This window comes from Pleurodeles waltl, chromosome 1_1, assembly GCF_031143425.1.
Source record: "Pleurodeles waltl isolate 20211129_DDA chromosome 1_1, aPleWal1.hap1.20221129, whole genome shotgun sequence".
Lineage (NCBI taxonomy): Eukaryota > Metazoa > Chordata > Amphibia > Caudata > Salamandridae > Pleurodeles > Pleurodeles waltl.
In genome coordinates, this window is record NC_090436.1 from 204160585 (window position 1) to 204174996 (window position 14412).

General features: G+C 48.3%; 1 protein-coding gene across 3 annotated transcripts in view; it reads right to left on the reverse strand.

Moving 5' to 3' along the window:
* RAD1 (RAD1 checkpoint DNA exonuclease) overlaps window positions 1–14412 on the reverse strand; it is a 75410-nt gene that overhangs the window by 33794 nt on the left and 27204 nt on the right. The window contains exon 1 of one of the 3 annotated variants that reach the window (XM_069220736.1): window positions 2514–2759. The exons of 1 other annotated variant lie outside the window; for it this stretch is intronic. The gene's annotated coding sequence lies outside the window, so the exon portion shown is untranslated. Of the gene's footprint in view, window positions 1–2100; window positions 2470–2513; window positions 2760–14412 lie in introns of those variants that run through there. One more of the 3 variants, XM_069220727.1, reaches the window with a different exon arrangement.

A 14412-nucleotide genomic window follows, 5' to 3' on the forward strand; every position in this document is an offset into this window, starting at 1 on the left:
CAAAATATTGCGTTTTTTTCCTACTTAGCACACCTACCAATCAGCATTTCTTTCCCTTTCCACTGTGTGATATATATTTTAACATTATATGCCCACGTGAATGTTGGAAAATCTGAAGCTTACACCCCCAATCTTACTCACCCAGCTGCGCCCCTGTGTGGGATCTCCCTCTCCCACCTCAGACACGGGTGTTCGTAACATTTCTTGCCTGGAAAACTGGGTTACCGTAGTTCTGGGGATTAAACCTCCAAGCCAGCAAGGCTCTCTCACCCCGTGTCAGTTCCATATGTACAAATAAATACTAAAACTTCATGTAGCCACCACCGAAGTAACACGTGGGTGACATTCACATATTTAGGTATTGTTCCTGGGTTCCCCAAGGTCACCTTTTTGCCCCTCTACGATCTAAGGCGTGAATACTGATCACAGGTGTTGTGATAATAATTCCCACTAGCGTCCTACAAATTTCCCCTTTTGCAATAAAATATGAACCTTGCTCTTCATCCTTTAACTTGCCCAATTAACAGGGATGTGCGTGCACTTTACCACCATCTACTTAGAAGTGGTTTCTCAAGTTTGTTAGTCTGGTGAACACCTACACAACTTCACCAAAGTGCCTCTGTCTGCCTGCGGCTGCACCTGTTTTGGGGACATCAAAAATGTATCTCACTATTTCTGACTCCAGGATTGTCATGTTTCAGTGTCTTTTAAGTCCTTGCAGTACCCTCGACATTTCCCTGCCCAAACTTCTCCCTGCCTCCTGCACGCTACAAACCTACCACGGTCTGTTCCGCTTTATAACAGCAGCTTGCTTGCAGTTCAACAACTTTGCTTCAGCTTGTGCTACTGTTATTTATTCGATTACTTTGATTAGTAATTAGTAGGGCTGTTGATTTCTACGATGCTGTCTGCAATTAAGAGAAGCATGTCACAGTTTCCCTGTAGTGTGTGGGCCCTCAATGTATCTGCTTTAGGGGCCCCCGTTTACTTTATATTTTGCTCCTCGCAGCAGAGACTGCTCCGATGCTCCAAACCATAAAACAAACAGAAATTTCTCACCAATCTCAACTCCAGTGTGACATCTCATCAGTAGTTCCTATGCCATTTCTGTTCTGTCAGCGTTTTACTTTTGGAACTAGAATAACTCCCTCAGTGTTAATCAGCACAACAGTCTGGATATGGGTTGATGCCTTTGCCTCATACAAAGTGCACCCAATGTAGCTGAGATTATAATGCCCGTTGGTGTCCTTGCTTATCTGCAGTGTTTGAAGAAATCACATTTCCTCCACTCCGGCACATATTTCACCCCACTGCCCACCATTTGGAACAAGCATTGGCAAAGCCAATAGGTCTCGCCTTTGCAAGTGACAAGCTGTTGCCTTTGCCAATGTTTGACTGTAAAGTATTGTAAAGTGCATGGTGTGCTGAGTATTCAAACTGTACATATGTATAAATGGCGTTACTAACGCAGAGCTAATCATGTTAAATGATGGAAAAAAGACCAATCGAATCTCCCACAGCAACACTTTGACTTACAAATGCATCCGCAAAGCTGCTGAACATGTCCCAACGATGAATATGAAGCAAACAGGGTACCTCAGACTGCTAAGGTGATGGACAGTACCTGGAAATGAAGCTATCACACGCATCGCTTGTTGCATTCGCAGCCGTGTGTTAGACAAGGCCTCAGATCTGTTATTTTATCTCCAATAATAAACACAAAGGATGGATAAGGAAAGCCTGGTAACTCAACCCCTTCTCTGAGAATGAAGGCAGAAGACTGGAGGGATTGAGATACAGAGGGAAGAAACGAAATACTTATTATACCTGCATAAATTGCCGTTTGCTGCAGCGATCAACAAACCTTTCCCCCTCTCAGGGTTCCAAGAAAGGTTTTCACTTCAGGCAACCTGTTCGTTCTACAGGTGTAAGCACAATAGAACAAATAAACTCAATGAGATGTTTAAAGATAGCAATTCAAAAGGCCTGCACGATAAAAAGCTAGTTGTTGTAAGAGGCTTGGCAGCATAGACAGAAGTTTCTAAAATGCAAAGGAGCACATTCCGAATGTATACATAAAATCTGCTTTACAAGTCTTACCTGCTGTGTCCGGACGTGTCAAACCCCAGATCAGCACAGGATTTACCTTCCTCATGCAGATCCCAGAAGCCAGCACGATTGCCACATAAATCCTCTCACGTTTACTCCAGAGAAGGAAAAATAAACACCAACTACCTTTGAAGGGGGGGGCGTGTCCAAGATGGCGACTGGAGCGGCAGCCTAGATCGGAGCTCTGCACCCGGCCAGACTATTATCTTTCCCTAAAGGCAGTAAACGGCAACCCTGATCCGTTCCTTGCTGCCCCGGCAGCTCTGAGGCGTGGTGGCCATCGGATGCTGCAGCGGAGGCAGTCGATGTGGGCTAGTGGAGCGCAGCGGCTCACCTGCAGCCGGCCTGGCCCAGAGGGAGGGACGCAGTCGCAGTGTAGGACCGACGCAGTTGGCCTGCCTTACCTGCTTCACGCGGGCTCCAGAGAGTTCTTGCAAGTGATCTGCGGGTACGCGGAAGTGAGGCGTCGACGCGGCGAAACTGCCGGAGAAATAGCCAGCGGCCCGGCCCATTGGGACGCATCCCCGGCCCGCGTGGAGACTCGGCCCACATAGAGGAGTGCAACAGAGTAGTGGCGATCCTGTACTCCGGCGCAGTGGTGGGGTTCCAGTGAGGGCCCCAACACCAGGCCTGCCTTTCCCGCAGGCCCCGGCGGAGTCCTAGAGGGGGTCTGAGTGCGGACGGGGGGGGGGGGGGGGGGGGACCGCGTGGCAGGGCAGCTGAAGGGGGGACTGGCGGTCTGGCCGTACAGGACGCACCCCCAGCCCTGAGCGGAGACTCGGCCTACACAGGAGAGTGCGGCAGAGCTGTGGAGACACCCCTCCTGTACTCCTGCATAGCGATGGGATCCCAAATGGGTCCCAACACCAGCGATCAGAGACCTACGCGGAGCTAAAGTCAGCAGGACAACGGGTGAGTTGGAGCTGCACAATAAGAGCTGAACTGAGCGTGAAGTAGGTAGGGAGCGCAATTACATGTGTGGACGGCATCATAGGGTCCGCCTATGGATTGTGAACGTCAGCCTGAGAGGCTATGCTATGGCAATAGGGCACCCACCTGACGACGTGTTGGTCTATTTAATCTTAGGACACCACCGTCATTGCTGCGGCTCTCTCTAAAACTATCAAATAAGTGCCCAAGTCTATGATGTGCAGTATAATGGAACGCTGCCTAGAGCCAAAAGACAGACCCACAGCGAGGCACCTGTGCTCACACTAGGATACATTATTACCGCTGCTCTGTGTCATATGTAAGTCTGCAACTCTACTACTTCTGGAAGATACTTTTATTAGCCTACACGTCTAAGAGGTCTAGCGGCTCTGACATTTCAAGGCGCATATGACACTGTATTGCCCTCCAGATCATGCGCCTGGCAGTATTTTGGATCCGGGGTCCTTGCCCTACTGCTAGAGCCACAGAAGTGGATTTCTCTCATCAAGGCTTGCATGAGCACCACGCACATTGGGGGTCAGATGGGGAAGCCTAAAACCGTGAGGCTGACCGCAATGGCAGTAGATAATCCAACAACTCAGTAATCAACATCAGATGGTACTGCTTACGCCTTGCAACAACTGGACGCCACCCTCCACAGCCATTCTTCCCAATTTGAGAAAGTATTGCAGGCCATATTGGACACTAAAAGATCGACGCAGTGGTGCAGGATTTTAATTTACTCCGGGCGGATCATCGTAAATTATCAGAAAGGGGGAAACAGAATCTGATATGGCAGCAATGTGTCTGTCTGTCCAAGATCTCCAATCTCAGATGCAACAACTGACTACGGAAGTAGCAGCATTACAACGGAGAGCGGAAGATGCTGAAGGGCGCTCGTGATGCAACAACGTCTGCTTCATAGGGTTTCCGGAGAGAGCAGAGAGCCCCAGTGCAGAACTGTTCCTTGAACAATAACTCGCGACTACAGTACTCCAGGATAAAATCCCAAAACTCTTTTCGATTGAGCAAGCCCATAGAATCCCAGGCAAACCACCACCCCTGGGAGCACCCCTCAGGCCACTGATAGCTCACCTTCTCAATTATCGTGATAGAGACCTAGTGCTTCAGCGCTTTCGCACTCCTGGTCCATGGAAGTTTGAGGGTGTGAACATCACTGCCTATCCAGACTTTACAGGGGAGGCTCAGAAAAACGGAACTCCTTTTTTCCTGTCGAGCAACGGCTCTGGGATCACAATATAAAATATGCACTGCTCTTCCCAGAGAGGCTTAGCGTGATAGATGGCGCGAAAACACATATCTTCACTACCCCAAAGACGTCTGGACGTGTCTTCATGCTAAGGGCCTAGCCCGGCCCTCTAATGAGGAGGAAACAGCAACACAATGGTTATCTCCTCGACCCAAACGTAATCGCTGCACGGGCTACAGTGCTGGACCCATCAGGCCGTAAGTCGTGGAGGAACGAGCAAAGGTGCTGCTCGAGACCGCACAGCTCACATCAAATCCTTTCTCTGCACTTCAAACGACATCAGACTAATGCTGAGCGGGAGGATCACAGTGATTTGACTGACTCCTGCAAGAACCCAACCTTTACCACCCCCTATCGGCTGACGACTTATAGGTTTGAACACATACAACAGTAACAGGTGATCAACTGTGGCTGGGATGCAGATATCCAGTGATACGTACCACACTTATAACGTGCCTTGCACAGTCCGTTATGCTCAGAAACGATGGCAGAATGTGGACCGAATCATTGCTCGATCGTCATGAGAACTATCAACTCAGTGTTATTATGCCTCACTAATGAGCCTGCTGCCCAACGGTCGGGCCACCTGATCGGAGTCCCTGTCAGTGACCGGGGGCAGGATCGTACATATAACACTTTTAACAATGGTGAAGACTACTGGAACTATGCTATATCCTGCAGGCCGGATAGGAGATCTGCACAAGATATTTGTGCCCCTCCACAAAACTTACCGTATGGACCTGTCCTATCTCACATATGTCAATTGTTCACATCTCGGCAATGTGTCAATGAATGCAGGTTACCATATTGTTTTCTGTTTAGGCAAGTTGCCACTCTTGTTTGTCTTTGTTACTGCTGTTGCATGTACAAGTTTGCACAATGATGGGGGGGGGGGGGGCGGGAGGCTGGATGGAGGGGAGACACATAGGGCCGGGGTTCATGTTACACCAAACACATATACTCACCACAGAAACAGTCAGTAGGACAGAAAACCCAGTTCTTTCTCTACTTCAGAGGCACGAACCTCCATGAGTACACAAATTGCACGGTCTCTCATTAGATATAACATCATCACATGGAATATGCGAGGTATAGCATCCTCGTCCAAGAGACATCACATACAGGCATATCTGAAGCGTTAGAGGACACATATAGTCATTGTTACAAATGGGGTCTCTAGTTGGCAGTCGGTTTGCACCCTGTCCAAGTAGGGACCCTTTCTCTGGTCAGGATAAGGGAGATACCTGCTGAAATGACCCCTGCATACCCCCTTGGTAGCTTGGCAGAAGCAGTCAGGCTCACATCAGAAGCAATGTGTAAAGCATTTGCACATAACACACAGTAATAAATGAAGCCACTACAAAAGGACACCACACCAGTTTTAGAAAAATAGCCAATATTTATCTATATATAACAAGACCAAATACAATAAAAATCAACCATACAGTAATAAGTATATGAATTCTGCAAGATTTACTCAAATTACTGTTCCTTGAAGTCAATAGCTCCACCTGGGGTTATCACAGCATTGTGATCAACAAAACCAACAGTTCAGGCCAGCCGCAGAGTCGCGGGCCAGCTACGGTGTCGGAAAGACCCGCAAACAGTAGCTTTGGAATTGCAGGGCATTGTGATCCTCGCAGTGAGCTCCGGAGAGTGACATCGCTGGCATCACGGTGTTGGTTCCAGAGTCGGTGTGGGAGTCGTCGGGCCCTTGAAGTTACACACCTTGCGGATCGAACTCCGGGCTGATGAAGTCAGGAGCGGTGGCGTGGATAGCGTCAGGGCTGCGGTGTGAATGAGGACGATGCGACGTGCGGTGCCCACAGGTCACGGTGCAGGCAGCAGCTCTATGGTGGCATCCAGCTGCATCGATGAGACCAAGGCTGCGGTGTGAAGCGGGGCGGTGTGATGCGCGGTGCCACCAGGTCACGGTGCAGGCAGCGTCGTCGATGTTGCGGAAGCGTTGTCGTTGGTAGGCCCAAGCCAGCGGTGCGGGACGGGGCTTCGTGACCCTCTTGAGCGGTGTCCACAGGCCACGGTGCAGGCAGGATGCTTGGTGACGACACTGGAGTCAACGATGCTGGTGTCGGTGGACCGGGGCTGCCCTGCAGGACGGGACGGTGCTTTGTGTACCTCACAAGCTGTGTCCACAGGCCACAGTGCAGGCAGCGGTGTTAGCAGGAGCGGTGTCGTCGGGGATGCCCAGGCTGCAGTGTGAGCAGGCAATGCCGGAATGCAGGGCCCACAGGTTGCCTTGCGAGCAGCGGCTCAGTGAAGTCGTCAGATGACGCCATCGGTGATACCTTTGTTGCGGTGCAAAGCGACTCCGTGCGGCGGCAGGTCACAGTGCAGGCCAGCAGCGTAGTTGGCATCGCAGTGGCTTCTCCTCTTGAACAGCACAAAACCCCCAGTTCCCAGCGCTGCAGGTTAAGGAAACTGAAGTCTTTGGTGTCCCTGAGACTTCCAACAGGAGGCAAGCTCTACTCCAAGCCCTTGGAGAACTCTCTCAAGCAGGACACAGTCCAGCAAAGCAATACAACAAAGGGACAGTACTCCTCCTCCAACTCATCTCCTTGGCAGAGGTTCGTCTTGATTCCAGAAAGATACTACCAGTCTGGATTTTTGGGTCTTCTTCTTAAAGTTGGAAAACTTCAAAGCAAAGTTTCAAGTGTTTGCAAGATCCTTCCTTGTCCAGGCCAGGCCCCAAACGCACACTAGGGGGTTGGAGACTGCATTGTGTGAGGGCAGGCACAGTCCTTTCAGGTGTAAGGCACCACTCCTCCCTCCACTCTAGCTCAGATAGCCCATCAGGATATGTAGGCTACACCCCAGACCCTTTTGTGTCAATGTCTAGAGGGAATTCACAACAGCCCAACTGTCTAACCCAGACAGCGAATCCACAAACAGGCAGAGTCACAGAATGGTTTAAGCAGGAAAATGCCTACTTTCTAAAAGTGGCATTTTCAAACTCACAATCTGAAAACCAACTTCACTAAAAGATGTATTTTTCAATTGTGAGTTCAGAGACCCCAAATTCCATATTTCTATCTGTCCTCAAAGGGAATCTGCGCTTTAAAGTTATTTAAAGGCAGCCCCCCATGTTAACCTATGAGGGAGATAGGCCCTGCAAAAGTGAAACCCGAATTTGGCAGTATTTCACTGTTAGGACATGTACAACACAGAAGTAGTAGTAGTAGTAGCTTTATTCCGGCAAAGAAAATTACTATAAAAGCACATAGACAATTACACAAATTCATATGAGAATATAAGAGAAGAATGAAAATCTTAAAATCTCTCACTGCTAAAACACACAAATATATCAAATAAAATACAGTATAATAAGAACATTTTAAAACTGTAATAGACGATGTTCAAAATCATAACTACTACATCACCGAACCTCACATATTCTCAACTGAAAACTAGGTCTCATATGGCCACACTAAGAAGTTGGTTTTCAATTAACAAGCACTGAATCGCAACAGAGATAATGCTATGTATCATAATTCGTGTTTCAGATTTTTACATCTAATGGGCCAGATAGCCTCCAGATATTTGGCCACTGCACATGCCACATTACCATCCTAAGGGCTAATATGCCACTTCTAAAGCCCAAGGATCTACACAGAGGTGTGAGCCAATGAGCTCTCTGCTTCGAATAGGAGAGGCAGCCGAATAAAACATGAGCTGAGTGTTCGACAGCCCCACATCCCTTCGGGCATAAGTCGTTGTTCGAGGCAGAAATTGACCATTTACAAGTGAAAGATCAAAGTGGTAATGTTCCCATATATATAATATAAAGTGCACATGCTTGTGGAGATACTACAGGTCCATAAAATGCTCAAATTGATAATTACATTTCAGGGATAAAAAAACTATCAATTAAACCAAGCAAAGGAACCTCTCCTAGTTTTTTCAGTGGGACACTCAACCAATATGCATCCTTCAGAATCTGTGCAGCATTTTTTGGGAGATGAAGGGGGTATGACCAAAAGTTACCCAGTCCAAGACCAAAAAGAGTTTCTCTGACATAGCGACACCACCTGACCTTCTTTAAAGCTTGCGTACACTTCAGGGCACTAAGCCCAGCTCTATATCGTCCAAAGATGTCCAAGGCCCATATCCTTATCCAGTACATCAATGGCCTTAGGGCAGCTTTATGCGAGATGGGGTGGAGATTCAAATCCAGCCTAATGGACAGGGTAAGGGAACTTGCCGGTATTTTTAATAGCGCTTTCAAAAACAAGTTTTCAGCTTTCTCCAAGTCATTCAGATTGCAGTAACCCCAAAGTTCTGCACCATATAACACTCTACCCCTTGCTTGGGCTTTGTATATTTCTATCGCAGGAGCAATTGCGAAACAACACAGAAGTACATGTCCCACCTTTACCATACACTGCACCCTGCCCATGGGGCTACCTAGGGCCTACCCTAGGGGTGCCTTACATGTAAAAAAAAAAAAGGAAAGGGTTAGGCCTGGCAAGTGGGTACACTTGCCAAGTCGAATTGGCAACTGCTCACACAGACACTGCAATGGCGGGTCTGAGCCATGTTTACAGGGCTACTCGTATGGGTGGCACAATCAGTGCTGCAGGCCCACTAGTAGCATTTGACTTACAGGCCCTGGGCACCTCTAGTGCACTTTACTATGGACTTACCAGTAAATCAAATATGCCAATCATGGATAAACCAATCAACAGTACGATTTACATAAGGAGCACTTGCACTTTAGCACTGATTAGCATTAGTGAAGTGTGCAGAGACAATAAACCAGAAAAATCAGACCGGAAAAAATAGGAGACAGAAGGCAAAAGGTTTGGGGATAACCCTGCAAAAATGGTCACTTCCAATAGTCATGCTCCAGGAAACACATTGCGCAGAGAGTGAACTCAAAAAGCATCATAACAGCTGGAGGGGGCAGGCATACAGCATTACAGACTCAACATTTGCCAGAAGAATAGTAATATGGGTGGCACCGGGCGTCCCGTTCGTGGTGGAACGTTCTCAGAGGGACTCTGATGGTAGATATGTGATTACAGAAGGTTTATTGGATGGAACACCGCTGATCCTAGTGGGAATATATGCTCCTAATACTAATCATGGGGACTTCCCGAATAAGCTATCACCCGGTCTGTTTCGGGATCCATCAGTGGCCGCTCTTGGGGGAGGAGGTGGGTCAACGACTTACATACTAGAATAGATCTATTCTTGGGACCCATGGCTCTGTTGCAGAGAATGGCGGGCTCTAAACACCTAGCTCGCACCATATCTGATCACTGTCCCCTGAGGGTGACTCTACAATGGGACAGATCACCTACAAAGGTGCTGACCTGGCGTTTGCATGTTGAGGAATTGACGGATCCTCCTTTTCACCAAGAACTAGCTACATGTTTTTCCACATATTTTGCACATAACCATAAATCCACACCTAATCGGACTACCGAATGGGACGCACATAAAGTGGTGGTGCACGGACTGGGGGTTCGCCAGGTGTTACGTCGTAAGGTGACCGCATTGGGGGTTAAGCTTTGTGAAGCGGAGACAGCCGTAGCCAACCAAACAGCCAATCTAGATCTCCTTCGAGACTTACGCACGAAGCATAAAGGGGCTGATACATGACTATCGACACTACGTGACACCACAGTACGCCGAGGGCGACCACTCGGGTCTCCTCTTGGCATGGTTCGTTAGGGATTCTGGTGACATGCTTAGCACACAGGGTGATATTAACACAGCGTTCAAAAATTACTACCAATCACTATGAGCGGCGGCCGAACCGCCTACACCTGCACAGGTATCCGCTTTCTTCGACACACTCCTCCTACCCCAACTACACACACAACAAAAAGACGAGTTGGATGAACCAATCCTTTTGGAGGAAATTCACACAGCGCTACCCCAATTACCCCATAACAAGGTCCCTGGCATGGACGGCTTACCAATCTAATATTACTCGGCATATACATCTCAGCTCCTACCACCTGTGCTTGAGATGCTTACAGAAGTGCGATCGACAGGATAACTGCTGCAGTCACTACGTGAAGCCTTCATAGTAGACTTGCCCAAACCCGGCTGTGAGCTCCTTGACGTGCGGTCCTACAGACATCTTTCCTTGCTAAACTTGGATTGTAAAATCCTGGGGAAACTTCTAGCAAACAGACTTTTTCCGTTAATGCTTGGCCTGATACATGAGGATCAATCGGGCATTATTCCCGGACGGAGTACTTTTTTAAAGGAGACTGCTCTGACTTCGTCACATTAATGCACATAATGGTAGCAAGGGGGTGGCTATTTCGCTTGACATAGAAAAAGCATTTGGCACACTTAGCTGGGATTACCTCTTTATGACTCTCTGTTGAATGGGTTTCGGGACCGGTTTCTTGAAAAGGGTGAGTATCCTGTACTCTATCCCAACAGCCAGAGTTAAGACAGGCTACACTATATCTGACAGTTTCCCTACCTGCTGGGGCACTTGACAGGGATGACCGCTTTCCCCATTATTGTTTGCAATAGCGATGGAACCACTGGCGGCTCATTTGAGACAGAACGCAGGATGTTGGGGAATAAAGGAGTCACATATTTTTCACATCATATCACTATATGCAGATGACGCCATCATTTATCTACGCGATTGTGCAGCGGCTGTCCCCAGAGTAATGTCCTTATTTGACTCTTTTGGAATTATATCGGGGCTGACGGTCAACTGGTAAAAATCATGCATTTTCCCCATGTCACCTGTCCCACAAGAAGAACATACCCTCCCTATTTTTCGACTACAGTGGTGTCACAGTACGTTTAAATATCTTGGGATACTGGTATATCACTCCCTGCAAGATTTGAAAGAGGGCAATCTTGATCAGGCAGTCAGATGTATTCGAGGCTCCCTCCCCTTCTGGTGCTAGCTACCGCTCGCGCCGATGGGCAGAATAGCCATAGCCAAAATGATTGTTCTTCCTAGACCGCTGTATTATTTCGCAGCATTACCAATCACTCTCCGAGACTCCTTTTCCGAATGCTAAATAGCTTACTAACTGAACTACTTGGGGGGGGGGGGGAGTGGGGGGGGGGGGAGATAGATGCTGTGTAGCCCTGACCACAACGCAGCGCCCAACCTTGAACTCTACTACACTGCGGGACAGTTACAATGGTCGTTACGGTGGCTGAGAGAGTCCCAAAGTCCTGACAAAACAAATGTAAATAACTTTTCTTGGTGCGACCCCGGTGTATACTTGGTTGAATGATAGGTCATGCCTCCCCACACGCAGCTCTATATTGATGGACAGGGCCAGGGCTTGCTGGCACAGATATCTACACAGCACATCTCTAAACATACCGTACTCACCACTAATACCTGTGGCGAAGCTGCTGACCGCTCGGGTCATGCTCCGGCACCACGACATGACCCCATGGACGCCTACTAAGTTCACAATGGTGGGTGACTTCTTCACAGAAGGTACACTACAGACGTTTGATGAACTTAGAGACACCAACGGCCTACATGCTGGATTATTTCTATCATACTGTGCGATCAGACATCTTATACACAACAGATGGAGGGATGGAGACACGGAGCCAATAATATCGCAGGCACTCACACTGATGTTATCTGACCCAGGGACTAGTAAGGCAATCTCCGCACTATACACTGCCTTGAACACAATAAACTGTCCAGAGGTGGAGAGCACCCGTGCCCGGTGGGATGCAGCACTCTCCAATCCCTTCTCCCAAGGCTCATGGTCGTCTGCACCATCCGGAATAAAAGGGGTATCGTGCAATCCTAGGCTCCATTTTACACAGTTCAACTACTTGAACCAAGCTTATTTATCCCCTTACCGCATTAAACGTATGTTCCCGACAACTGAACCTAAATGCTCAAAATGCAGTCTGCTAGAGGCTAGCTTTTGTCATATGGTATGGGAATACCCCCCCGCTGCAAGCGGTTCGGCATCAGGTAACTGAGACCACTGCCGACATCACAGATCATGCCCTACACTCACACCTGAAAACTGTTTACTGGGACTACGCCACAGAAACTGAAGGGACAAACACCTCCAAAGATTTATAGACATGGCCTTTACCACATTTAAGTGCATTATCACCATGCAATTGAAGGCACCTTCAACCCCAGACACTACCAGATGGCTACACACACTGATGCAGTGGTCACAAGCTGAATCGGAAGTACTGCGTGTGTTGATGCGCAAGGGTCTAGCACAGGGTGGCAGTGACATATGTGACACATTCATCATCAAAATAGCAGCAAAAAACGACATCAGTCCTCCATGAACAAATCATAATAATACACCCTAATCTGTAAGCCATAGGTTTCCTGCTGACCCCTAGGGACACACATAACCTCTGCCCCCTTGCAAGCCCGCGAGGCTGGTCCTCACGGTCTGCTGCATTATTTTACTGTCCACTATCCCTACAGGAGCGTTCCCCGCGTATCCCACCTCTTGGGCTTCTCGGCCACAATCAGTATATATCTGTACTCACATTAATCCGCACATGGTCTGTCACATATATGGGACATGTTGAACACATATCTTTCTATTGACACACACTGGCTGTAAATATTACCAAAGAGACTCCGCTTTTTTAAATCGCATAGGATGTTTTCATGTTTATTGATGCACAGGTGTTATAAAGTATATCACAGCTCAATACTTGCTCTGTGGCCATTATCTATCGCCCTTATCGCCCCCCCCAGGGCCTCACACCCCTCACCCCCCTGAATCCCTCTCTCACTCAAAATTGCTTTAACAGTGATGCGGAAGAAACTGTATGGCTTTTCCTTGTTGTTGGATGATTTCAATATGCTATAAACTTCAATAAAAAAAAAATATATTTTTTAAAACTACCCTTGAAGACACAGCCTGACATTTGACCTCTGTCATTGAGTGCACAGCAAATGTGACAAGATAAAGATTTTAAGGCCTGTTTACAGAAAGCAAGGTTCGGGAAGAATACAATAAGCATGGTTTAGGCAACAGAAGGGACAAACAAAGACCCTCATTACGAGCATGGCAGTCTTAAGATGACAACACCTGTGGTGGCAATCTTACCGCTGCATTAGAAGTAGGCTGGTTTGGCCGAAGCCAAACCGCCACAACACCGATCGGCCCGTCGGTGCAGTTGCACCAACGCGGCTGGCAGTGAGCTCCTTGGGGCCGGTGGCAGGCCTCAGACCACCAGCCATATTAGGAGGCAGCATACTGTAAGGCTTTTTGCAGCAGTCACTCTGGCACAAAAAGCCTGGTGGTAATGCACCCGGTGACAGGAATCCCCATTCCGGTCACCAGCACCCCAACCCACACGTCCACACTCATGCACCCTCCAACACACAATTCCAAGCACCCCCTACCCAACCGCATACATCCATACTAACACCCCCACCTGCTCTCACACTGACACACACCCACACTCACACATACGTACCCCCTATACATTCATGCACACCCCCGCCCCTGCACGCAAGCATACATTCACACACCCCCATGTGCACACTTCCATACAACCACCCCCTCATTTGCACACTTCCATACAAACACCCCCACCCGACTGCACGCTTACACACAGACACCACCACTCACTCGCAAGCATACACACAGACACCCATACTCACTCGCATCTTGCACACTCGTATGGATCCCAATACACACACCTACTCACTTGCACCACAACACTCCCCCTCCCCTCCGCATACATGCAGACACACACCCTCCATGCACACATAAATACACACACCCATTCCACTACACATACACGCACACACATGCATATGACAGGCAGAAATCCTAAGCAACTCCAAATATGGCGGTCTTCAGACCACCAACACTCGTGGTCTGTTGGCAGCAGCAGCTTTGGCAGTCTTGCAGAAAGACCGCCAAAGTCATAATGAGGGCCTAAGTCTGGAGAGCCAGCAAATAGAAAGCCAGAAAACCAGAAAACGTGAATTACAAACCACAAAGCCAATGGTAATCAATGGGCAGAATGAATGTCTAGGTCAACATTCTATAAGTCCCCAAGAAGTCTTCAGCTAACCAGACAGCTGTGCTGTTTGGTAGCCTGCGACCTTAAAAGGATTCATTATCAGGCTC